Here is a 26,987-nt window from a genome sequence, read left to right as displayed (position 1 = left end):
TGGTGTATTCCGCAAATATGCCCGACTGTGAGGGCGGGCACAAGCCGGCGTGAGTAGGTTACACGTTGAGTTTTACAAGGGCAACACGGGGTGCCAGCCCTTCCCCACCCTCACCTCCCAGCCCCTCCCCACCCAGCCCCACCCTCCCCACCCCATCCAGCCCCTTCCTCGCCACCCAGCCCCTCCATGCACGACAGACGGACGGACACAATAATCCAATGTGGGCTGGTGTAACCAGGAGGTTCCAACCAGTATAACTTGTGCTACCTGCGGCAATGTCAAGGTTGCTGTCCTGGCTTCCATTGCTGCCACCAACATCCAGTAGCTCATCTTCCCTCCCAAGATCCATCAAGTCGTGAGTCTGCAGCTAGGCCGACGCCGCTCTTGTGACTGCACCTGTTGACAACGGACCACCTGGTTGCAATCTCTGCCTGACATGAGCCACATCTGCAGACAGATCCCCACTGGAGTGGTTCCGGCGATAGGGAGGCAACAGACTGTAGGGGCAAGTGCTGTTAGCGAGCACCTATTAAGGGTGGGACGGCACACGAGGGGGTGGGTGGCCAGCACCACGCCCGGCCGCCTTTGTCTCCCCAGTGGCGATATTGACACCGCTCCGGGTTCTGGTTTGAGGCCGAGTCGATGTAGGGGAGGCTCAGGACCGGCTCAGAAAGTCGTCACTGGCGGTGTTGGCCACGAGCGGGAATGGAACTCGGCTGGTCTGTGCGGAGCGCAGCGCTCACCACGACACTGCCACTCCCCTTCTTCTTGGTTCTGTCGGTAGTCACGTAGAATGGAAATAATAAAATAATAAAAATAAAACAGTCTGAATGAATGGGGTGTGTCATTCAGACTCTGTCTTCTCGACAGACCTGTTCTCCACCTGAGGACGGCTGCTTGCGTTGTAGCCGAAAAGTCGTGAGAATTATTTTATTGTTTTATTTTTATTATTTTATTATTTCCCTTCTACGTGACTTTACCGAAAGAACCAAGAAGATGAATCCCTGCAGTCGCTAAAGCTTTAAATCGAAACTGCCACTCCCCTCCTGTAAACAAACTTGAACTCCGACCCCGCTCTGTGACGTCACCGCGCAGCGTGACCTCATCGGCGTCAAACGCCATGGGGCGGTATGCCTCGCTAGTGACGTCATGTCACCCACCGGCTCATTAACATAAGGTATTCGTGAAAGTCGTCGCGAGTTTATTGCGACGGGTTCAGCATCCGTGCCCCATCCCTCCACGTGTGAGCCGGGCTCATTTACATAATTTACTTAAGTTACAGAGCCGCTCATTGCGGAAAAGAGTGTCTTGTACCCCGGAAGTGACGTCACGGCCTGCTGCGCGTGGCGTCGCGAGGTAGCAAGCAGGGAGTTGCCGCTCCGCGTGTGAACTGAAATCCGAGGTGAGAAATTTTCATCGTGGTGGTGGTGGTGGTTGTGGTGATGATGGTGGTGGTTGTTGTGGTGGTGGTTGTGGTTGTTGTGCTGGTTGTGGTGGTGGTTGTGGTGGTGGTGATGATGGTGGTGGTGGTTGTTGTGGTTGTGGTGGTGTTGTGGTGGTGGTTGTGGTGATGTTGTGGTGGTTGTGGTGGTTATGGTGGTGGTGGTGATGATGGTGGTGGTTGTTGTGGTTGCGGTGGTTGTGGTGGTGGATGTGGTGGTAGTTGTGGTTGTTGTTGTGTACCGAGGTAGAGCCTCGCTCTTTCTCTAGTTGGGATGTCAATTGAGTAGCAGCGAGCATGGAAGCGATGTGCAGGTTGGAACTTTACAACGCGGGGCCTTGCCTCCTGCCCTCGCCTGATGGTGTTTGCTTCAATTCTCTCGCTTAGTTTAGCAATCTGTGGAAGAACGTAATCAGCCAGGCGATGCGTTAATTGTGTGTTGACCGACTCTATGTTGTATTGCTTTACATTTCCAAATTTTACGAAGTTTGTTTGATTAAGTGTGCTCTCTCTCTCTCTCTGTGTCCTCTACTGCAGTCACCAAACCTCCAAATCTCTCATTGACACAAGGCCCTAATTATAATATGTTATAATCATTATAATGTTATAATAATTATAATATGTTATAATAAATATGTTATAATAATTATAATATGTTATACTAATTATAATATATATTCTTGGTTCTTTAGGTAAAGTCACGTTTCATTGTATTACTTCCCTTCTATGTGACTTTACCGAAAGAACCAAGAATATGAATCCCTGAAGTCACGAAAGCTTGAAATCAAGATATAATTACATGTTATAATAATTATACTATGTTATAATAATTATAATGAGCAAATATGCTAAAAATGTCCCCCCCCTAATATATTGCTAATAATTGCGATGCTATGTTAATAAAAACAATTTGCTAAAACCTTGGCCACGAAATCTGGACTTGTCTTCATATAACAATGCATAGATTTCAGTTTATATGATTGCGTTGTACTTTATGAATCCCTAATCTCTGCCATTACACACTATGAAACAAGAAAAGGTAAAAAAGAAAAAACAGAGCAATGTAATACAATACACTATTAGACATTATTGTAAAGAATAAAGACAAATTGCATCCCATGTGTTAGTGAACTTTAAAAAATATTTAAGTCAGGAAATGGCAGGGAATTAGTTTTCAAATTTAGATATTTTTTCTGGGGGGGGGGACCCCAGAACCCCTGGAAGATTTGGTCCCCCCCAATGTTGATTCCATGGCTACAGCCTTGCATTGACATGCTAATTTCTCTACACCCCCCCACCCTCTCTCTATTTAAGGCCTGGACACAGAGGTGTTGTTTCTCTATGTGCCTATGTGTGTGTCTCTCTCTGTGTGTCTTTGTGTCATCTCTCTGCTTATGTGTCTGTCTATGTGTCTCCGTGTCTGTGTTTTGTCTCTCTCTCAAATTGAGACATCTTTGGAAGAACGTAATTGACCAGGTGGGGTGTTGACTGTTATGTTACCCGACTCTCTGTGGTATTGCATTACATTTCTAAGTTTACTGTACCTGATGATGATTGCTTGTGTTGCAATCGAAACATCGTATGCTATAATTTAATTAATTACTTTTTTCTACGTGACTTTACCGAAATAACCAAAGAGTTTCTTGCTTAAGTTTTAATTTCTCTGCACCTGGCTCGCTACTTTGTAACTTTGTTTTTATTTTAAATATTCACAGGCCACGCCCGCTTGAGCTGCTGTACCGCTCTTGTTTTCAGAAGCGACCTACCCACAACAACATCTACAAGGTGAGGCTCGTCAACAGCGTGGCGGTGTTCACTCTAGACGCGTGGCGGTGTTCACTCTAGACGCGTGGCGGTGTTCACTCTCTACATGTGGAGGGGAAAACCGGGGATCGGGAAGGAAATCAACGTGACCACGGGGAGAGAGAGATACGCAGTCTCGGCTGTGTTGATTGTTCCTCAATGAATTACTTGGTGGAGTGAGGAAGCATTAATACTGAGTAGGTGAAGGTGGCCAGGTGTGGGTCTGGACACACCACCACCTGTGAACCATGCCAGTGTGTGACAGTGGTGGAGCCAGTGGGGGTGGGGTGGCACGTGTCCCCCCAACGATCTGATCGAAATCCATAATTTATATCGGATCATTGGGGTTTATTAGTAACTAGCTTCACTACCCGGCTTCGCCCGGGACTTGGATTCTTGTCTTGGATAAATTTCAAATTTCATATTCCCTTATCTTTCACTGAAAATCCCTGAAAAAAATTGATGCTTGCAAGAAAGAAAAAAGCCGAAACACATCAATTTACCTAAATCGGATGTTTTCACTCGAGGATATTCAACCTTAATCCACTTCTACGGAAAGTCGATTTTGGCAACTCGGGAAGGGAATGACGTGGCGAGCTGAAAATAGTCGCGTTCGCTTAGAAATTCCAGACGGCATAAGCTGTGAAAATTTCATGACGCCAGAGCTCAGCGTTGGAGAGTTTTGCTGCTTCACACAAACAAACAGATGTAATTTCTGCTTTATATTTAAGATAGCAGTTGTATCCGTTCTTCGCACGGATATGTATTGAAACTCCGAGAAGCCAATGGCTTCATCGGCCTGGAGGGAAGCGCCACCTAAAATCTCCCGGCACACTGAACAGCTGTAGAAGTACGGCGCGCGAAGAGCCATATGGTCGGGGTAAGCATTGCAGACCGCTTAACTCAGTTGTGATGCGGGTTGACACCACATACTTCATGATCATTTACCCCCCCCCCCCCCCCCCCAAAAATACAAAAGTCTATTTTTATACGTTTTACATTGTGTACAGTATGGAACATATCCACGTGCCAAATTTCAAGTGTGTAGTTTGTTGGGAAGTATGCTAAACATTTAGAACAGACACACGTATCCACACATTTTCTTTTTGTATATAAGACCCCCACCGCCACCGTGTGGCATATTATTACGTGCCAGGGACTTTATGAGAGGACAACAGTCCAAGTCCATAATTGGCAATAAGTAACGGCAAAGCAGTTGCAAGCGACTCACAGAATTGTGCGCAGTTGTGTCTACAGGACACGACTTCCCTGAAGGCATCACGTTCAGCGAGCGCAATGCCGATCACACGCGTCGAATAAAAAGCAAGGGACAAGTCCTTGCTTACTAACAACTTCTTACTAACAACTCCTTACTTACTAACAACTATCATTTTTCATTACTGGAGGGGTTGCCCCCCCCCCCCCCACCTGAAAATCCTGGCTCAGCCTCTGAGTGTGTGACACTATCAAGTTTGTGTTTGCAGTAAAGTCTATTAACTCTATTGAGCATGGACGTTATATCAAAAAATAGTTTATTTTTGTTTTCCTCTGGAACTCTTTGTAAGAATGGAGTCAGGAAGTTATCACAGCACACGTGCAGCAGCTAAAGTCGGAACTGTTCATCGCAGCAATCAAGGACATCTGTGCCTGGCTTTACACCTCTTAGTTGCGATTGAACATTCATTTATGCATTTGTGCATAACACAAATATTATTATTTTCAACAACCTTTGCTATGTCAGCTGAATTTAGCTTTCATAAACATTGATTTTGAAGCCAGACAGCCAATATTGTGTGCTTAGAGTTAGTTTTGGGTTAACATTCATTTCGAAGATACGAGGGCTTCAAGGCATGTTTATGACCATTTGCCCTCTCATTGTGTGCCATAACAGCCCGTGTGATGAATTTGGGACACTTTTTCACGCTATCATAAATATATGAATAAGTATAGACGTGTAAGTCACGTGTTACTGTGTATATGCATTGATACTGATGTGTAGATGGTGTGGATATAACTTTTTCTCTTTCTGCAGCTGTCGCTTCTTCTGGAGAATTGGTCTGATGGAGCAAAGGCACTCGGCACGTTTCGGTGCAAAAAGGCAACAATGCGACCGGTGTGCATACAGCACGGATCGTACTGAACATTTTACACGGCACCAGAGAACTCACACAGGAGAGAAACATTTCAAGTGCAGTGTGTGTGGGAAGGTCTTTTCACAGTCAACTCGTCTTGTAGCACACCAGAGAACACACACGGGAGAGAAACCCTTCAAGTGCAGTGTGTGTGGGAAGACGTTTGCACATTCATCTCATCTTGTAACACACCAGAGAATTCACACGGGAGAGAAACCCTTCAAGTGCAGTGTGTGTGGGAAGGCGTTTGCAAAGTCATCTACTCTTGTAATACACCAGAGAACACACACGGGAGAGAAACCTTTCAAGTGCAGTGTGTGTGGGAAGGCGTTTGCACAGTCATCAATTTTTCAAAGACACCAGAGAACACACACGGGAGAGAAGCCCTTCAGGTGCAGTGTGTGTGAGATGGCATTTGCACAGTCATTTACTCTTGTAATACACCAGAGAACACACACGGGAGAGAAACCTTTCAAGTGCAGTGTGTGTGGGAAGGCGTTTGTACAGTCATCACATTTTCAAAGACACCAGAGAACACACACGGGAGAGAAACCCTTCAGGTGCTCTCCGTGCGGTATGGCGTTTGCATGTTCACCAAATTTTCAAAGACACCAGAGAACACACAAGCATCAGAAGATCCACAAGGAGTGGAGTCTGAAATCAGCTTGTGAACGTCAAAGTGCTGCAATGAGCCCATCCCTCATCAAACAAGAACCGGAAGAAAATCCCAGCTTGGACACTTTTAAAGGAATCGAGGTGAAATATGAAGAGGTGAAGGTGAAATGTGAAGAAGTGATGGTGAAGAGCCAAGAAGTGAAGGTAAAATGCGAAGATGAAGGTTCAACTCCAAAATCGGACCTTCACATCGATGCAGGCAACGTGAAGCAGGAGGAGAATTCTGACTGTGAGGCAGAGCGAGGCAACTCCCAGCAGTTTGTGGAAGTGGAGGTGTGGGTGGACTTCCTCCGAGACAATACAAAGTCAAATGGAGACCCGGTAGATGTGTAAGCCTGAGACCATGTCGCTAATGACAAGAATGTGAAGTTGAACACTCAATTGCTAGGTTCAACCTGCAGGGTAAGAGCAGCCAGTCTTTGTGGACCTGTGGGTTGGGTATGTCTCTAACCAGGAGCAAGAGCCAATAAGCTCCCAAGCATTCACTTTGTTATCATAATTGCATTTATATATTGCTTGCTTAATCGCCTCTGGCAGCTCAGAGTTTTGTATCGTATCTCGTCTCAAACACTCGAAGAGCATCCCCAAGTAGCAGCTGCCCCTGTGTGGCACAAGGTGGTGGCCCTGCACCGGCCTGCATGTGGACAAGAGCCTGTCAGTAGGGGGCGATGGTTGATGTGGCATCTCAGTTGTGGAGTTTGTAGGTAATGCTTAGAATTTGATATATTTTGACCCAGACGCCAGCATGCAATGGCCTACTCGTTTTGAATGGTGCATTAGTGTGTTGTACATACACTTAAGCAGATTTTGCATATTTTTTAAAATTAGCTTCTTGTTAATGCGATGTAACCTAGTGCAGTAATTAAATTTTGTTAACATGCCTGTCAATAATTTAGACTGAATACTTGTCTGATTGTGTGCGTACATGTAACATTTTGTTTATAAGGGTCAAACATTGATTAAGTGATGTTAGGACAAAGTGTGTGTTTGGCAAGTAACCTGTACAGATAACTCAGGTGAGACTCATTGTTCTTATGATGCAGGTCAAAGGGTATTTGTGTTATCAGGAAGCGTCTGCCTCTGGAGCAACTCATTGTCTTTGAAATAGCGAGCACACTCGGATCATTCATCAGTTACAAAGCATACCACTCAAAAGTTACACGTAGAGGAGATACATTCTCTACAACACGAATTATAATTTTGTATTACGTGTTGACGTAGATTTTGTCGAATTAGGACGAGAAATGGTCCTTGCTGATTAACGTCTGGATGTTGGCAACCATGGGTAGAAGCAAGCCTGACCACCTGCGGTGCCCCTCAACCATTTACGGCCTTGGTCCAGGAAAGTCACGAAAATGTTTTCACACGAACGACGCATCCACGCAAGCTCCAGATGCTCCGTTTTGAAGTTTGAAAATGAAACAACTGAATTGTATTATGTTTTGAATTAGATAATTGTATTTCTTCATTAAAAGCTTATTCATTGAAAACGACATTTCGCGTGAATTTTCTCTCGTCTGGTCTTGTTCATATCTGTGTACATCGATATCCCACATTGCTCACACGTTCACACCACACACAATGAAATAAATAGAAACTAGAACGACTTCCGGGGATGGGCAAAGATCGAGGAATCTCTTACAATGGAGCGAGTTCAGTGTGTTCGATTCAACATCTCTCTGTCCGTCTGTGTCTGTTCGCCTCTGTGTGTCTCTCTCTGCCTGTCTCTGTGTCTATGTCGTCTCTGTATCTCTGTCTCTGTATTCCTCTTGTCTGTGTCTGTCTATCAGCGTCTGTCCAACCGGAGTCAACGACAGTAGCAGCAGGTGCCCGTTCAACTCCCACGACTACACGCGACTCAAACTTGCTCCCAACACACAATGACAAAGATCTCCCGTATAGCCTGGACAGAATGTCAGGGCAAGTGCTGTTAGCGAGCACCTAACACAAAGACAAAGATCCCCCGTATAGCCTGCACATAATTTTGGGGCAAGTGCTGTTAGTGAGTACCTAGGACAACGACCCCCGTATAGCCTGGACAGATGGTAGGGGCAAGTGCTGTTAGTGAGCACCTAACACAAACAGAAAGATCCCCCATTTCGCCCTAACAGTTTCATTTCATTTTCATTTATTTGGTATAGCCCTGTGAGCCATTCGGCTCTTGAATCGGGTGCAACCGCAACAAATAAAAAACAGAAACATGAACTAGAAAACATCTCAAAGTGACTATGCGCAAACAGAAAAATCCAGGGAAAAACTGCAAAGTCTTCCAGAAAACAGCACCGTACACCCACGCTGTGCAAAAATCCCAGTGGGTTGCAAGTCAAACAACAACCACAAGACAACTTCGATTAAAGCCATCATTCGAACTCCGTACTACAACAAACAAAATGGCTAAACCCAAAATCTTATTGAAATCACCAAAATAAATCCATAAGAAATGTAACTGATCATAGGAACTGTGACCGAAATTTCACAATAAACGACACAAAACACGTACCACAAAACCCTGTAGCCATAGGCTGCATGAGTCACTCCACAACAGCAGGAGCATCAGTAGGAGTATAAAAAAACATTTCAAATGCACCTTTAAAGATCAAAGATGGAGAGCTCTGAAATCAGCTCGTATGCAGGTGCTCCGTGGATTGTTGCATTGCAAGAACATTTGATGATGACAGCTTGGAGAGGCCGCCATCCAGCATTGGATTTAATTATGGTTGATAAATTCACTGGTCAACACACTTTTTATGGCATAAGGTATTCCAACGGTGTTAAGGTAATTTTGGGGTGCTGATTCCAAATCTGGCATCAGTTTTTGTCTATCACATCAGGTTTTTGAGATTTCAAATATTGCGTTTTCAATAAAAACTGCAGAAGAAAAATATTAAATAAATGTGGATATCTACATAAAATTATATTATAAACACACTATCCTAAAAAATGTACCCGTAAAAACAAAGTTTTTCACTATAAATCCTTTATATGCGTGGCATCTGTTTTATTTCAGCCCACATTGGTGTTTGAAACGGGCGGCTCGAGTCCTCTCGTCCTCTGCCTTGAGATGGCTGCCAACTATGGGTTAGATGATAGCCTGCCAGCATTAAGCAATTGGTAAATAAATATAAAAACAATTCCCCTAAACAGTGTAAAATTAGAAAAAAATTTCACGAAAATTAATTGTCACGCACAACGAGTCTTTGTGCAAAATGTCAGCTCGATTGGATTACGGGAAGTGGGTTAAAAACGACCGAAAGATTTGCACGGTCGTAAGCAAGCAAGCACGCAAGCAAGCAAGTGAACTTAACATAAAGGATTTTAAAATACAGCACCATATCTTAACACTTAAGCAGTCACTGACTCGCAACAACTTGCAATCATAAGTGACAGAGTTAATTTCGGGTAAAATCAATGAAAATGGGGTATGCCGATAGCATAAAATGAGATATGATAGAGCAAATCTGAGATCAGATTTGGAATCAGCACCCTGAAATTAGTCTAAAACAGCTGCAAAAGTCCAGGCCAGAAAAAAAAAACATTGTTTACCAGTGTAATGATGATGAACATGAATCTATAACTCAGCTTTGCCGTCCGTTTACTTAAAAGACTCGCCTGAGCTGTATCGCCACTAGGTGGCACCATATTACAATTTACTCCAAATCTGGCAATATGTTCAGGAGATAAATGAAAATGTCGAGGTCTGCGAGCCAGAAGAGGACTTCGGGAGACAGTTGGTGTAGCTTTGTTATTCCTTCATTGCAGGAACGAAGACTACAGTGGTTGACTAGATGGTTTACTCTATTTACCGGGTAAGGTTGCCCTTTGGGTTTATTGCCGACGCAACTCAACAACATAAGCAAGATAAGCGGGCTTCCTCACTGCTCCAAACGTGAACCAACGCTAACGGACGGCGCAGTAACAATGATATGCCCTCGCGGCTAGGAACGGAAACGCACCATCCCTGCAGATCATTGCCAAAAACCTCGACTGCCGTGGGGACATCCCAAACAAATACAATCACAGTTGAAATGTTTCCATGAAAGCAAACCGTCCTGGATTGTTTAAACTATTTCTAAAGACCAGCATAAATGTTCCATTTCTCTATTAAATGTTCACCATTCATCTCCTCTGGTTCGTGATGTCAGACAAGCACTGTGACACACTGGGTGTGCCAGGACAAAGTGTCAAACTGTCCAGTGAGTGTAGCAGAGGGAAAGCCAACGAGTTTACCTTGCCAAATTAATCGAACAAAAAAACGCACAAAAAGTTGTAATGTTCGGGCCTTTAATAACCCTTGCACAAGACCAAAATTTACGTCTTGTTTGGGGCAGTGTGTCAGTTGTAAAGGTCACAAGGCTATTAAAATTTATTCAACAAATTGTGCAACGCAACAGTAAATTCCACTCCACTTAGTGCAAGTGAAGGAGAATTTGTTCCATCAAGCGGTAATATTTAACTCTTAGGTTATTCCCTTGTTGCCGTTGTTGTGATGGGAAATGAACAGAAACACATTCCTGCGGAGGGAGCTGGTAGGAACGTTGGGTTGCATGGTCAATGTCCAGGGTCAACGGCGGCGTGGTGTATTCTGCAAATATGCCCGACTGTGAGGGAGGGCACAAGCCGGCATGAGTAGGTTAAACGTTGAGTTTTATAAGGGCACCACGGGGTGACCAGCCCCTCCCCACCCAGCCCCTCCCTGCACGACGGACGGACACAATAATCCCCTGTGGGCTGGTGTAACCAGGAGGTTCCAACCAGTATAACTTGTGCTACCTGCGGCAATGTCAAGGTTGCTGTCCTGGCTTCCATTGCTGCCACCAACATCCAGTAGCTCATCTTCCCTCCCAAGATCCATCAAGTCGTGAGTCTGCAGCTGGGCCGACGCCGCTCTTGTGACTGCACCTGTTGACAACAGACCACCTGGTTGCAATCTCTGCCTGACATGAGCCACATCTGCAGACAGATCCCCACTGGAGTGGTTCCGGCGATAGGGAGGCAACAGACTGTAGGGGCAAGTGCTGTTAGCGAGCACCTATTAAGGGGGGAAGGCACACGAGGGGGTGGGTGGCCAGCACCACGCCCGGCTGCCTTTGTCTCCCCAGTGGCGATGTTGACACACCGCTCCGGGTTCTCGTTTGAGGCCGAGTCGACGTAGGGGAGGCTCAGGACCGGCTCAGAAAGTCGTCACTGGCGGTGTTGGCCACGAGCGGGAATGGAACTCGGCTGGTCGGTGCGGAGCGCAGCGCTCACCACGACACTGCCGCACCCCTTCTTCTTGGTTCTGTCGGTAGTCACGTAGAATGGAAATAATAAAATAATAAAAATAAAACATAATTAAATAATTCTCACGACGTTTCGGCCACAACGCAAGCAGCCGTCCTCAGGTGGGGAACAGGTCTGTCGAGAAGACAGAGTCTGAATGACACACCCCATTCATTCAGACTGTCATCTCGACAGACCTGTTCTCCACCTGAGGACAGCTGCTTGCGTTGTGGCCGAAACGTCGTGAGAATTATTTTATTTTTATTATTTCCCTTCTACGTGACTTTACCGAAAGAACCAAGAAGATGAATCCCTGCAGTCACGAAAGCTTTAAATCGAAACTGCCGCTCCCCTCCTGTAAACAACTTGAACTCCGACCCCGCTCTCTGACGTCACCGCGCAGCGTGACCTCATCGGCGTCAAACGCCAAGGGGCGGTGTGCCACGCTAGTGACGTCATGTCACCAAGGTATTCACCCAACCCCCGACGAACGCGCTCTTGAGCGTGACGTCACCTGGTGGCTCATTAACATAATTTTTTCGTGAAAGTCGTCGCGAGTTTATTGCGACGGGTTTAGCACCCGTGCCCATCCCTCCACGTGTGAGCCGGGCTCATTTACATAATTTACTTAAGTTACAGAGCCGCTCATTGCGGAAAGGAGTGTCTTGTACCCCGGAAGTGACGTCACGGCCTGCTGCGCGTGGCGTCGCGAGGTAGCAAGCAGGGAGTTGCCCTCCGCGTGTGAACTGAAATCCGAGGTGAGAAATTTTTATCGTGGTGGTGGTTGTAGTGGTTGTGGTGATGGTGGTGGTGGTTGTGGTGGTTGTTGTGGTGGTTGTGGTGGTGGTTGTTGTGGTGGTGGTGGTTGTGGTGGTGGTTTTGGTGGTGGCGGTGGTGGTGGTGGTGGTTGTGAAGGTTGTGGTGGTGGTTGTGGTCGTGGTGGTCGTGGTGGTGGATGTGGTGGTTGTGGTGGATGTGGGTGTGGTGGATGTGGTGGTGGATGTGGAGGTAGTTGTGGTTGTTGTTGTGTACTGAGGTAGAGCCTCGCTCTTTCTCTCGTTGGGATGTCAATTGAGTAGCAGCGAGCATGGAAGCGATGTCCAGGTTGGAACTTTACAACGCGGGGCCTTGCCTCCTGCCCTCGCCTGATCGCGTTTGCTTCAATTATCTCGCTTAGTTTAGCAATCTTTGGAAGAACGTAATCAGCCAGGCGATGCGTTAATTGTGTGTTGACAAACTCTGTGTTGCATTGCATTACATTTCCAAACTTTTACATAGTTTGTTTGATTAGGTGTGCTCTCTTTCTGTGCAGTCACCAAACCTCCAAATCTCTCATTGACACGTCATATGTTATAATAATTATAATATGTTATAATTATAATGTTATAATAATTATAATTTGTTATAATAATTATAATAACCAAATATGCCCCTCCAATGTATTGTTATAAAATCTTCTTCAAAAATAATAATTGCGATGCTATGTTAATAAAAACAACAATTTGCTAAACCTTGGTCACGAAATCTGGACTTGTCTTCATATGACAATGCATAGATTTCTGTTTATATGATTGCGTTGTACTTTATGAATCCCTAATCTCTGCCATTACACACTATGAAACAAGAAAAGGTAAAAAAGAAAAAACAGCAATGTAATACAATACACTATTAGACATTATTGTAAAGAATAAAGACAAATTCCATCCCATGTGTTAGTGAACTTAAAAAAATATTTAAGTCATTAAATAGCAGGAAATTAGTTTTCAAATTTAGATATTTTTCTGGGGGGGGACCCCAGACCTCCTGGAAGATTTGGTCCCCCCCAATGTTGACTCCATGGCTACAACCTTGCATTGACATGCTAATTTCTCTACCCCCCCCCTCTCTCTCTATTTAAGGCCTCGACGCAGAGGTGTTGTTTCTCTATGTGCCTATGTGTGTGTGTCTTTCTCTGTGTGTCTTTGTGTCATCTCTCTCTGCTTATGTGTCTGTCTATGTGTCTCCGTGTCTGTGTTTTGTCTCTCTCTCAAATTGAGAAATCTTTGGAAGAACGTAATTAACCAGGTGGGGTGTTGACTGTTATGTTACCCGACTTTCTGTGGTATTGCATTACATTTCTAAGTTTACTGGGTTTGTTTTCTCTTTAATTTGTACCTGATGATGATTGCTTGTGTTGCAATCGAAACGTCACATGCTATTATTTAATGTATTTATTTATTCTACGTGACTTTCTCGAAAGAACCAAAGAGTATCTTGCTTAAGTTTTAATTTCTCTTCACCTGGCTCGTTACTTTGTAACTTTGTTTTTATTTAAAATATTCACAGTTTTTTTTCATTTTTTACCAGGCCACGCCCGCCTGAGCTGCTGTACCGCTCTTGTTTTCAGAAGCGACCTGCCCACAACAACGACAAGGTGAGGCTTGTCAACAGCGTGGCGGTGTTCACTCTAGACGCGTGGCGGTGTTCACTCTAGACGCGTGGCGGTGTTCACTCTAGACGCGTGGCGGTGTTCACTCTAGACGCGTGGCGGTGTTCACTCTAGACGCGTGGCGGTGTTCACTCTAGACGCGTGGCGGTGTTCACTCGAGACGCGTGGTGGTGTTCACTCTCTACATGTGGAGGGGAAACCCGGGGATCGGGAAGGAAATCAACGCCACCACGGGGAGAGAGAGAGAGAGAGACACGCAGTCTCGGCTGTGTTGATTGTTCCTCAATGAATTACTTGGTGGAGTGAGGAAACATTAATACTGAGCAGGTGAAGGTGGCCAGGTGTGGGACTGGAGACACCACCACCTGTGAACCATGCCAGTGTGTGACAGTGGTGGAGCCAGTGGGGGTAGGGTGGCACGTGTCCCCCCAACGATCTGATCGAAATCCATAATTTAGATCGGATCATTGGGGTTTATTAGTAACTAGCTTCACTACCAGGCTTCGCCCGGGACTTGGATTCTTGTCTTGGATAAATTTCAAATTTCATATTCCCTTATCTTTCACTGAAAATCCCTGAAAAAAATTGATGCTTGCAAGAAAGAAAAAAGCCGAAACACATCAATTTACCTAAATCGGATGTTTTCACTCAAGGATATTCAACCTTCATCCACTTCTACGGAAGGTCGATTTTGGCAACTCGGGAAGGGAATGACGTGGTGAGCTGAAAATAGTCGCGCTCGCTAAGAAATTCCAGACGGCATAAGCTGTGAAAATTTCATGACGCCTGAGCTCAGCGTTGGAGAGTTTTTGCTGCTTCACACAAACAAACATATGTAATTTCTGCTTTATATTTAAGATAGCAGTTGTACCCGTTCTTCGCACGGATATGTATTGAAACTCCGAGAAGCCAATGGCTTCATCGGCCTGGAGGGAAGTGCCACCTAAAATCTCCTGGCACACTGAACAGCTGTAGAAGTACGGCGCGCGAAGAGCCATATGGTAGGGGTAAGCATTGCAAACTGCTTAACTCAGTTGTGATGTGGGTTGACACCACATACTTAATGGTCATTTCCCCCCCCCCCAAAAATACAAAAGTCTATTTTTATACTTTTTACATTGTGTACAGTATGGAACCTATCCACGTGCCAAATTTCAAGTGTGTAGCATGTTGGGAAGTATGCTAGACATTTATAAAAGACACACGTATCCACACATTTCCTTTTTATATATATAAGATAAATGGGCATTTTGCGACCCCCACCGCCACCGTGTGGCATATTATTACGTGCCAGGGACTTTATGAGAGGACAACAGTCCAAGTCCATAATTGGCAATAAGTAACAGCAAAGCTTTTCCAAGCGACTCACAGAATTGTGCTCAGTTGCGTCTACAGGACACGACTTCCCTGAAGGCATCACGTTCAGCGAGCGCAATGCCGATCACACGTGTCGAATAAAAAGCAAGGGACAAGTCCTTGCTTACTAACAACTCCTTACTTACTAACAACTCCTTACTTATTCTTAGGTTTTTTTCTGTAAAGTCACGTAGGTAAAACATTAAAATTAATAAAAGTAAAATAAAAATCACGACATTTCGGAGGCAACACAAGCTTCCGTCTTCAGGTGTAACCGTCACAGCCACGACATCTGTATCAAGTAAATGAGAGATTGCAGGAGCTACCACTCCGTTTATATAATGGTTGGAGAGGGGGGGGGCAAGTGCAGCACGCGTTTTATTCATATGGTAAGGTGAGGCTTAAGAGGGTGAGCCTTTGTTATGGAGAGGTACGGTTTGTGACTCAACCTGTGACAAGAAGAAAACAACTGAACATGGTAAACCTGTAATAGTTGTCTGTCAAATAATATTGACCAAATAAGTGTAGTTAAATCTTTTTTGCATGGTTAATCACATCTTTCCAATGATTACTCAGTTTGTGACCATCATCACGGTTGAAATTATGTCTGTGTTTGTATATTTGTACTAGCTGTACTACCCGGCTTCGCCCGGGACTTGTATCCACCACGGCCGGCCGCCTTTGTCTCCCCAGTGGCGATGTTAATACGCCACTCCAGTTACTCGTTTTGCGGCTGAGTCCCTCCCTCACCACTCTCCCTCCCTCACCACTGTCCCTCCCTCACCACTCTCCCTCCCTCACCACTCTCCCTCCCTCACCACTCTCCCTCCCTCACCACTCACGCACGGCCGCCTTTGTCTCCCCAGTGGCGATGTTAATACGCCACACCAGTTACTCGTTTGAGGCTGAGTCGACCAAGAGGAGGTTCGAATAATCATCACCGGTGGTGGCCGTGAGCGGGAATGGAACTCGGTTCGCCGGGTTTGTAGCGCAGCGTAGCGTTAACCACTACACCCACCGCTCCTCACACACCACACACGCACAGACACACACACAGACACACACACACAGACACACAGACACAGACAGCACGCTAAGCACTACACTACCGTTCCCCCTACACAACACACGCGCGCGCGTCCATAGGTACACATACACGCGCTTGCTGCAGACACACACGACTGTCAGGGTGCGTACGGCAGTAAACGACTGAAAAAAGAAAGCGGCAATGCTGCGCGAGGAACGCCTTAGACCTGCAACACATTTGTGTAATGCGAGCGTAAACACACAAACACATACAAACACATACACACACATACATACACACACATACACACAAACACATACACACACATACACACACATACATACACACAGACATACACATACACACAAACACACACATACATACACACAAAAACATAGACAATACACACACACATACATGCAGACACACAGACAGACACATAACACACATACATACACACACATACATACACATAAACACATCCACAGACGTACATACACACATACATACAGACACGCAGACATACACATAAACACATACAAAAAAACCCACATACATACACACACATACACACAAACACATACACACACATACATACACACATGCATACAGACACACAGACATACACAAACATATACACACATACACATGACCCGGCTTCGCCCGGGACTTGGATCCACCACGCCCGGCCGCCTTTGTCTCCCCAGTGCCGATGTTAATACGCCACACCAGTTACTCGTTTGAGGCTGAGTCGACCTAGGGGAGGTTCAAATAATCGTCACCGGTGGTGGCCGTGAGCGGGAATCGAACTCGGTTCGCCGGGTTGGTAGCGCAGCGTAGCGTTAAGCACTACACCCACCGCTCCTCACACACCACACACCACACACGCACAGACACACACACAGACACACACACAGACACACACACAGACACACGCAGACACACACAGACAGACACAGACAGACACACACACAGACACACAGACAGCACGCTAAGCACTACACTACCGCTCCCCACACACCACACACAGACACACACACAGACACACACACAGACACACACACACAGACACAGACAGCACGCTAAGCACTACACTACCGTTCCCCCTACACAACACACGCGCGCGCGTCCATAGGTACACATACACGCGCTTGCTGCAGACACACACGACTTTCAGGGTGCGCACGGCAGTAAACGACTGCAATAATAAAGCGGCAATGCTGCGCGAGGAACGCCTTAGACCTGCAAGACATTTGTGTAATGCGAGCGTAAACACACAAACACATACAAACACATACACACACATACACACAAACACATACACACACATACAAAGACAAAGATCCCCCGTATAGCCTGAACAGACTGTAGGGGCAAGTGCTGTTAGCGAGCACCTATGAAGGCCGGAACGGTACACGAGGGGGTGGGTGGCCAGCACCACGCCCGACCGCCTTTGTCTCCCTAGTGGCGATGTTTACACACCGCACCAGGTACTCATTTAAGGCTGAGTCGACCTAGGGGAGGCCCAGGACCGGTTCAGATAATCGTCACTGGTGTTAGCCGTGAGCGGGAATCGAACCCGGGTCGCCAGGTTCATAGCGCAGCGCGCTAACCGCTACACTACCGCTCCCCCTAACACACACATACACACACATACATACACACAGACATACACATACACACAAACACACATACATACACACAAACACATACACAATACACACAGACATACATGCAGACACACAGAGACACACATAACACACATACATACACACACATACATACACAGAAACACATACACACACATACATACACACACATACATACACACAAACACATACACACACGTACATACACACATACATACAGACACACAGACATAGACATAAACACATAAAAAAAACCCACATACAACAACAACAACCGCCATTCGCCACTAAGTGGCGGTGACGTCACCACGATGCTTGTGCCAGGCCAAGTGCACCTTGAGGCCACGTGAAGTGTCGAACGCCCGGTGGCAGGAGGTCACGGGGCAGACCCAGGTGCCACGGGTCGACTGACCGAGATGACCGAGATGACTGGCTGATGCACCACCTGTGCCCCCTACTGTACCAACTTGCTGTGCTTTAGCCACCCGGCGCTCCGCTCGTTGTTGTGAGCGTCGCTCCTCCGCCCTCCGTTGTTGTTGGAGGGCGACTGCCTCCAACTGCCCAGTAGCGTCCTTCACGAGCCTTCTCCACTGAGGCCGATCTTGACACCGCTGGTACCAGTCATCGGCAAGTCCACTCAGCTCCACGTCCTCCTGTACCACATCACTCCATCTCTTCTCCAGCCCGTGCCGCGCCCGTCTAGCCCCCTCGATCCGGCCGAACAAAAGCTGTTTAGGCATGCGGTGGCTGGGCATGCGGGCTACATGACCCAGCCAACGCAGCCTTGCCTGCCGGAGGAGTTCACCGATGGGACTTTGCCCAGATCTTTCAAGGATTTGTGAGCTCCTCACACAATCCAGCCTGGTTAAACCCAGGATGGATCGTAGGCAGGCCAGCCTAAATGTTTCCAACCGGCGAAGATGCTCCACTAGGGGGGTCCACGTTTCGCAAGCGTAGAGAAGGGAGGGAATGACCGTGGCCGAGAAGACCTGAAGCTTCGTGCGGAGCGACAGACCAGGTAGCTTCCACACAGCGTTACGCAACCGATGAAAAGATATTGCCGCTCGACTGATTCGAAGTGAGACCTCTGCTGACAAACTGGAGCCGGTCATAAGCACACTGCCCAGGTATGGGAAACTCTCCACTCTCTCCACAACTGCCCCATCACCAATTGGGAGTTGTGGGGGTGGAGTGTCCGATGGTACAAAATACCCAGGCAGGTGCTTAGTTTTGGTGGGGCTGATGGTAAGGCCACATACATACACACACAGACATACACACACATACATACACACATACATACACAGAGACAAACACATACACACAAACACACACATACATACACACAAACACATACACAATACACACACACATACATGCAGACACACAGACACACACATAACACACATACGTACACACGCATACATACACAGAAACACATACACACACATACATACACACACACATACATGCACACAAACACATGCACACACGTACATACACACATACATACAGACATGCAGACATACACATAAAGACATACAAAAAAACCGACATACATACACACACACATACACACAAACACATACACACACATACATACACACATACATAGAGACACACAGACATACACATAAGCACATACACACATACACATGACCCGGCTTCGCCCGGGACTTGGATCCACGATGGCCGGCCGCCTTTGTCTCCCCAGTGACGATGTTCACACACGACAGCAGTTACGCGTTTGAGGCTGAGTCGACCTAGGGGAGGCCCAGGTCCGTTTCAAATAATCGTCAGCGGTGGTGGGCGTGAGTTGGAATGGAACTGGGGTCGCTCAACCAGCTTAATGACTATTTGTACAAAGAACATATAAAGAATTGATTATAATAACCAGGCTACAGTCCACATTATAGACTGGCAGTACACGCACTCAGCTTCATAAGCAGGCTAGAGTGTACATGATAGAGTGGCAGTACGCTCACCGAGTTTAATAAGCAGGCTACAGTCTACATGATAGACTGGCAGTACGCTGACCCAGCTTAATGACTATTTGTACAGTGAACATTTAAGTAATCGATTGTTGGCGCGTTGGGTTTAAAAGTAATATAAATTGCACACATTGTGGTGGGGGTGGAGTGAATAGTAGGAAAAACTTTGATGAATTTACCTCAGAGTGGCGTGGTGGGTGTCGAGGCCTAGTAGCGTGCAGAGCCTGCGGCCTCGCCAAAATTGTCCAGCCAGCAAAGGCAGGGTACGGGTGGCGTGCCTTCCCCCCCCCTCTCAGCGCTCCAACAATACTGTGTAATGGCTATTATTTAATTATTTACGGAGCCTATGAAAGTGGCGAAGGCGTGGCTAGCCGTTGGCAGGGGCAACTGCCGTCCAATGAAACTGCAGCCCTTGGCGAAGGCGTCGCTAGCCGTTGTCAGGTCCAATGAAAGCGGCGAAGGCGTCGCTAGCCGTTGCCAGGGGCAACCGCCGTCCAATGAAAGTGCGTATGGTCCGAAATCCACACACACACAGACAGACAGACATGCACGATTTTATATATATAGATGGCTTCGTGTACAAACCTTTGATGGTAGCCAGGAGGTTTGCAGAGAACCTTGGTCTCGGAAAAGACAATTTCATGAGAGCCCACCGAGTTGTAGCAATGATCGGCAACGGCCGAAGAATCAGTTCTGCCGTGTTTCAGATCTGACTTGTGCTCGCGGACACGATAAGAAACATGACGTTTTGTTTCTCCAATGTAGCAATCACCACAAATGCAACTAAATGTGTAGACTCCAGGATACTGTAAGTCAGGAACGACATCCTTCACAGATGGAATCAGATCACGGATTTTATGCACTGTACTGAATCGGACTTGGATCTTATGTTTGTTTAGAATTTTGGAGATCTTTTTGGTCACGCCTGCTATGTATGGTAACGTGATAGTTTTGGTCGGAGTTTCATGTGGCTGTTTCTGTGTGGTGGGAGAAACAGCTTGGCGGATAGTGCGGTCAGAGTATGCGTTCATCCTGATGGCCCGATGTACATGTCTTAATTCACCGGCCAGGTGGTGTTGGTCAGAAATGCCATGGGCTCTGTGGTATAGCGTTTTGATGAGAGAATTATTTTGAGATGGGTGGTGGTGGGAATCCGGTTTCAAGTAGGAATCTGTGTGGGTGGATTTCCTGTAGGCAGAATGTCCCAAGGATCCGTCAGGCCTCCTCTCAAACAGAATATCCAAGAATGGTAGTTTACCGTCTTTCTCCACTTCCATGGTGAATCTGATGGATGGGTGTCTAGAATTGATGTGGTCCAAGAAGTGGTTCAATGCTGGGAGGCCATGTGTCCAGATGACGAAAGTGTCATCCACATACCTCTTCCACAGGGAAGGACGCAGGGTGGATGTCTGGATGGCGTCTGATTCAAACTTTTCCATGAACATGTTGGCTATAACTGGTGACAAGGAGGAGCCCATAGGGGTACCCTCATTCTGTTTGTAGAAGGTGCCATTCCAGGTAAAATAGGTGTTGGTGAGGCAATGCCTAACCAGCGCAGGTACATCAGAATTCAATCCATGTTGGACTAAGTCCTCAATTATTGTTAGGGTGTCCGGTACTGGGACTTTGGTAAACAAAGATACTACATCAAAGCTGACGAGGATGTCATCAGGAGATAGTACCATGTCCTTAACCATAGAGACTAATTGGGTTGAGTTGAGTACTGCCGAAGAGGTCTTGCCTGTGAAGGGGAGCAGAGTATCTGATAGAAAACGGGCTAGTTTGTATGTAGGAGAGTTTATCGTCGACACGATGGGTCGTAGCGGGGTGCCTTCTTTATGGATTTTGGGAAGACCATAGAGCCTGGGAGGTCTAGCCTCCGATGGTTTTTAGAGAGGGACGTTTGCTTGGTTCGATTAGGGAAGTCGAACTCGTGATGATACTGTTGGTTGTTGTCGTTAGGCTTTTAATGGGATCGTTTTTAATTTTGGAGTAACTCCCATCATTAAGAAGGTCCAGGATTTTGTTGTTGTATGAATCTTTATCCATGATGACCGTGGCATTGCCCTTGTCTGCTGAGAGGATGACTATATCATCTCTCTTTTTATGGTCCGCGAGTTCAGAGCGTTCGTTTATGCTGATGTTACTGGTGGGTTTCTATGCATTCTTAAGAATAGTAGCTATTTCAGCTCTTGCTACATCCGCATGGATGTGTCCTTTGCCTCTGAGGGCTACATCAATCTGAGAAATCATATCCTCTACTGGTATATATTTAGGGGTGACGGCAAAATTTAGTCCTTTGGCCAGTACCGTTTTTAGATTGTCAGAAATTGGGATGTTACTCTGATTAATCACAGTCTTGTTAACATCCAGATAATGTTTTACCTACGTGACTTTACCGAAAAAACCTAAGAATATGAATCCTTGCAGTCACGAAAGCTTCAAATCTAGAACTCCTTACTTACTAACAACTATCATTATTCATTACTGGAGGGGTTTCCCCCCTCCCTACCTGAAAATCCTGGCTCAGCCTCTGAGTGTGTGACAGTGTCAAGTTTGTGTTTGCAGTAAAGTCTATTAACTCTTTTGAGCACGGACGTTATATCAAAACAGTAGTTTCTTTTTCTTTTCCTCTGGAACTCTTTGTAAGAATGCAGTCAGGAAGTTATCACAGCACACGTGGAGCAGCTAAAGTCGGAACTGTTCATCACATAAATCAAGGACATCTGTGCCTGGCTTTACACCTCTTAGTTGCGATTGAACATTCATTTATGCATTTGTGCATAACACAAATTATTATTTTCAACACCCTTTGCTATGTCAGCTGAATTTAGCTTTCATAAACATTTATTTTGAAGCCAGACAGCCAATATTGTGTGCTCGGAGTTTTGGGTTAACATTCATTTTGAAGATACGAGGGCTTCCAGGCATGTTTATGACCATTTGCCCTCTCATTGTGTGCCATAACAGCCCGTGTGATGAATTTGGGACACTTTTTCACGCTATCATAAATATATGAATGAGTATAGACGTGTAAGTCACGTGTTACTGTGTATATGTATTGATACTGATGTGTAGATGGTGTGGATATAACTTTTTCTCTTCCTGCAGAATTGGTCTGATGGAGCAGAGGCACTCGGCGCAGCTCGGTGCAAAAAGGCATCAATGTGACCAGTGTGCATACAGCACGGATTGTCCTGCAAATTTGACACGGCACCAGAGAACTCACACAGGAGAGAAACTTTTCATGTGCAGTGTGTGTGGGAAGGCGTTTTCACAGTCATCTACTCTTGTAACACACCAGAGAACACACACGGGAGAGAAACCCTTCAGGTGCACTCCGTGCGGGAAGGCGTTTTCAGATTTATCTTCTCTTCATGTACACCAGAGAACACACACGGGAGAGAAACCCTTCAAGTGCAGTGTGTGTGGGAAGTCGTTTGCACGTTCATCTACTGTTGTAGCACACCAGAGAACTCACACAGGAGAGAAACCCTTCAAGTGCAGTGTGTGTGGGAAGGCGTTTGCACGTTCGTCTACTGTTGTAGCACACCAGAGAACTCACACAGAAGAGAAACCCTTCAAGTGCAGTGTGTGGGAAGGCGTTTTCACAGTCATCTACTCTTGTAACACACCAGAGAACACACACGGGAGAGAAACCCTTCAGGTGCACTCCGTGCGGGAAGGCGTTTTCAGATTTATCTTCTTTTCATGTACACCAGAGAACCCACACAGGAGAGAAACCCTTCAAGTGCAGTGTGTGTGGGAAGGCGTTTTCAGATAAATCAAACCTTGTAAAACACCAGAGAACACACAGGAGAGAAACCCTTCAAGTGCAGTGTGTGTGGGAAGGCGCTTTCACAGTCAACTCATCTTGTAGCACACCAGAGAACACACGGGAGAGAAACCCTTAAAGTGCAGTGTGTATGGGAAGACGTTTGCACATTCATCTACTCTTGTAACACACCAGAGAACACACACGGGAGAGAAGGCATTTACACTTTCACCAAATCTTCAAAGACACCAGAGATCACGCATTTATATGGTGCTTGCTTAATCGCCTCGGCAATTCGGAGTTTTGTATCGTATCTCGTCTCAAACACTCGAAGAGCATCCCCAAGTAGCAGCTGCCCCTGTGTGGCACAAGGTGGTGACCCTGCACCGGCCTGCATGTGGACAAGAGCCTGTCAGTAGGGGGCGATGGTTGATGTGGCATCTCAGTTGTGCAGTTTGTAGGTAATGTTTAGAATTGCATCAATTTTGACCCAGATGCCAGCATGCAGTGGCCAACTCGTTTTGAATGACACAATAGTTTGTTGTACATACACTGTTAAGCAGACGGTATCATTTAAAATAGCTTCTTGTTAATATGATGTAACCTGATGCAGCATATTTCAATGCAGTAATTCAATTTTGTTAAAAATTACTCAATTATTTTGAATGAATAATTGTCTGATGGTGTGCGTACATGTAACATTTTGTCTATAAGGGTCAAACATTGAATAAGTAATGTTAGGACAAAGTGTGTTATTCGATTAATGTGTACAGATAACTCAGGTGAGACTCATTGTTCTTGTGATACAGGTCAAAGGATATTTTTGTGTTTTCAGGAAGCGTCTGCCTCTGGGAGCAACTCATTGTCTTTGAAATAGGGAGCACACTCGGATCATTAATAAGTTACAAGGCATACCACTCAAAAGTTACACGTAGAGGAGATACATTCTCTACAACACGAATTATAATTTTGTATGGCGTGTTGACGTAGATTTTGTCGAACTAGGATTAGAATGCTCCTTGCTGATTAATATCTGGATGTTCGTAACCATCGGTTAAAGCAAGCCTGGCTGCTCTTGAGACGCTGTGCACCAATAAGGGTCCACAGGTGGCTTGCACTGAATCAATGACGCACTCCCAGAAGGCTGTGCTAGTTATAGTTTGTGTAAAACATTCCTTTGTTTCGTGGAGAGATCGATAAATGAAAGATGTCGTGTCTGCTGATCTGCTTCATAGCAAGGAAGTAATTTGAAGAGCACATTTGAAATTAATTTTTGGTACAGATTTGTATTCGGTTACAAGGCATCTAGTAGATACATTCTCCACAGCAACACTCATTCGAATTTTGCATGACGTCTTATATGTTATAATTTTGTATTATGTGTTGACATAGATTTTGTCGAATTAGGACAAGAAATGGTCCTTGCTGATTAACGTCTGGATGTTCACAACCATGGGTTGAAGCAAGCCTGACTGCCTGCAGCCCCCTCAACCATTTACGGCTTTGGGCCAGGAAAGTCACAAAAAAATTGCACACGAACGACGCATCCACGCAAACTCCCGATGCTCCGTTTTGAAGTTTAAAATGAAACAACTTTTAATTGTATATTGTTTTGAATTTGATCATTGTTTTCATTAAAAGCTGATATCATTTTACAGCTGGAAGACTTAATTGAAAACTACATTTCGTGTGAATTTTCTCGTCGTTAAGTAGATGGCCTTGCCGGGGATTCGGTTCTATGTGGACTTTCACCTGGTTGGGATCGCGAGATCGAGATAAGGCGACACAGAGCTGGCCGTGCCAGAAGACCGCCGTCTGCAGATCGATTTCAACGCGATCGAACGTCTGTCCCTGTGCTTCCGTCGTTCATGCAGGGGGCGCGTAGGTTTACAGCGCCCCCTGCATGAAAGCGACGGAATGTGCAGCGTTCATCTTACAGAAATCAATTTCGCGTGAGCCCACCGCATTGCAACAATGCTCAGCTGAGCGGGGCGAGCCACGGTGGGGGGAGGGGGGTCACCTCATCTTTGTCACGTGCCGTAGCTCACGTGACTTCTGCCGCGACAATGTCTGGATGTTTTCGCCTGAGGACGACTGCTCGTGTAGCGATCGAAACGTCTTGATTTATTTATTATTATTTTATTTTTTCTTCCTTCGTGATTTTACTGAAAGAACCAAGAAGAAGTATGAAAGACGTCTTGTCTGCTGATCTTGTTCATATCCGTGTACATCGATATCCCACATTGCTCACACGTTCACACCACACACAATGAAATAAATAGAAACAAGAACGACTTCTGGGGATGGGCAAAGATCGAGGAATCTCTTTCAATGGAGCGAGTTCAGTGTGCTCGAGTCAACATCTCTCTGTTCGCATCTGTGTCTCTCTCTCTGCCTGTGTCTCTCTATGTCGTCTCTGTGTTCCTCTTGTCTGTGTCTGTCCGCCTGTCTTGTCTGTCTGTGTGTGTCTGTCTATCAGCGTCTGTTCCACCGGAGTCAACGACTGCCAGTAGCAGGAGGCGCATGTTCAACTCCCACGACTACACGCCACTCAAACTTGCTCCCAACACACAAAGACAAAGATCCCCGTATAGCCTTAACAGACTGTAGGGGCAAGTGCTGTTAGCGAGCACCTAAGACAAAGATCCCTGTATAGCCTGCACAGAATGTTGTGGCAAGTGCTGTTAGTGAGCACCTATTAAGGGTGGGACGGCACACGAGGGGGTGGGTGGCCAGCACCACGTCCGGCCGCCTTTGTCTCCCCAGTGGCGATGTTGACACCGCTCCGGGTTCTGGTTTGAGGCCGAGTCGACGTAGGGGAGGCTCAAGACCGGCTCAGAAAGTCGTCACTGGCGGTGTTGGCCACGAGCGGGAATGGAACTCGGCTGGTCGGTGCGGAGCGCAGCGCTCACCACGACACTGCCGCTCCCCTTCTTCTTGGTTCTGTCGGTAGTCACGTAGAATGGAAATAATAAAATAATAAAAATAAAACAATAAAATAATTTTCACGACGTTTCGGCCACAACGCAAGCAGCCGTCCTCAAGTGGAGAACAGGTCTGTCGAGAAGACAGAGTCTGAATGACATACCCCATTCATTCAGACTGTCTTCTCGACAGACCTGTTCTCCACCTGAGGACGGCTGCTTGCGTTGTGGCCGAAACGTCGTGAGAATTATTTTATTGTTTTATTTTTATTATTTCCCTTCTACGTGACTTTACCGAAAGAGCCAAGAAGATGAATCCCTGCAGTTACGAAAGCTTTAAATCGAAACTGCCGCTCCCCTCCTGTAAACAAACTTGAACTCCGACCCCGCTCTCTGACGTCACCGCGCAGCGTGACCTCATCGGCGTCAAACGCCAGGGGGCGGTGTGCGTCGCTAGTGACGTCATGTCACCCACCCCCGGTGAGTGGCGGCTCATTAACATAAGGTTTTAGTGAAAGTCGTCGCGA

The sequence above is a fragment of the Lethenteron reissneri genome, unplaced genomic scaffold (assembly GCF_015708825.2).
Source record: "Lethenteron reissneri isolate LAM-NWPU_2019-01 unplaced genomic scaffold, ASM1570882v1 scaffold_1928, whole genome shotgun sequence".
Taxonomy (NCBI): domain Eukaryota; kingdom Metazoa; phylum Chordata; class Hyperoartia; order Petromyzontiformes; family Petromyzontidae; genus Lethenteron; species Lethenteron reissneri.
Note: the sequence above shows the minus strand (reverse complement) of the source record.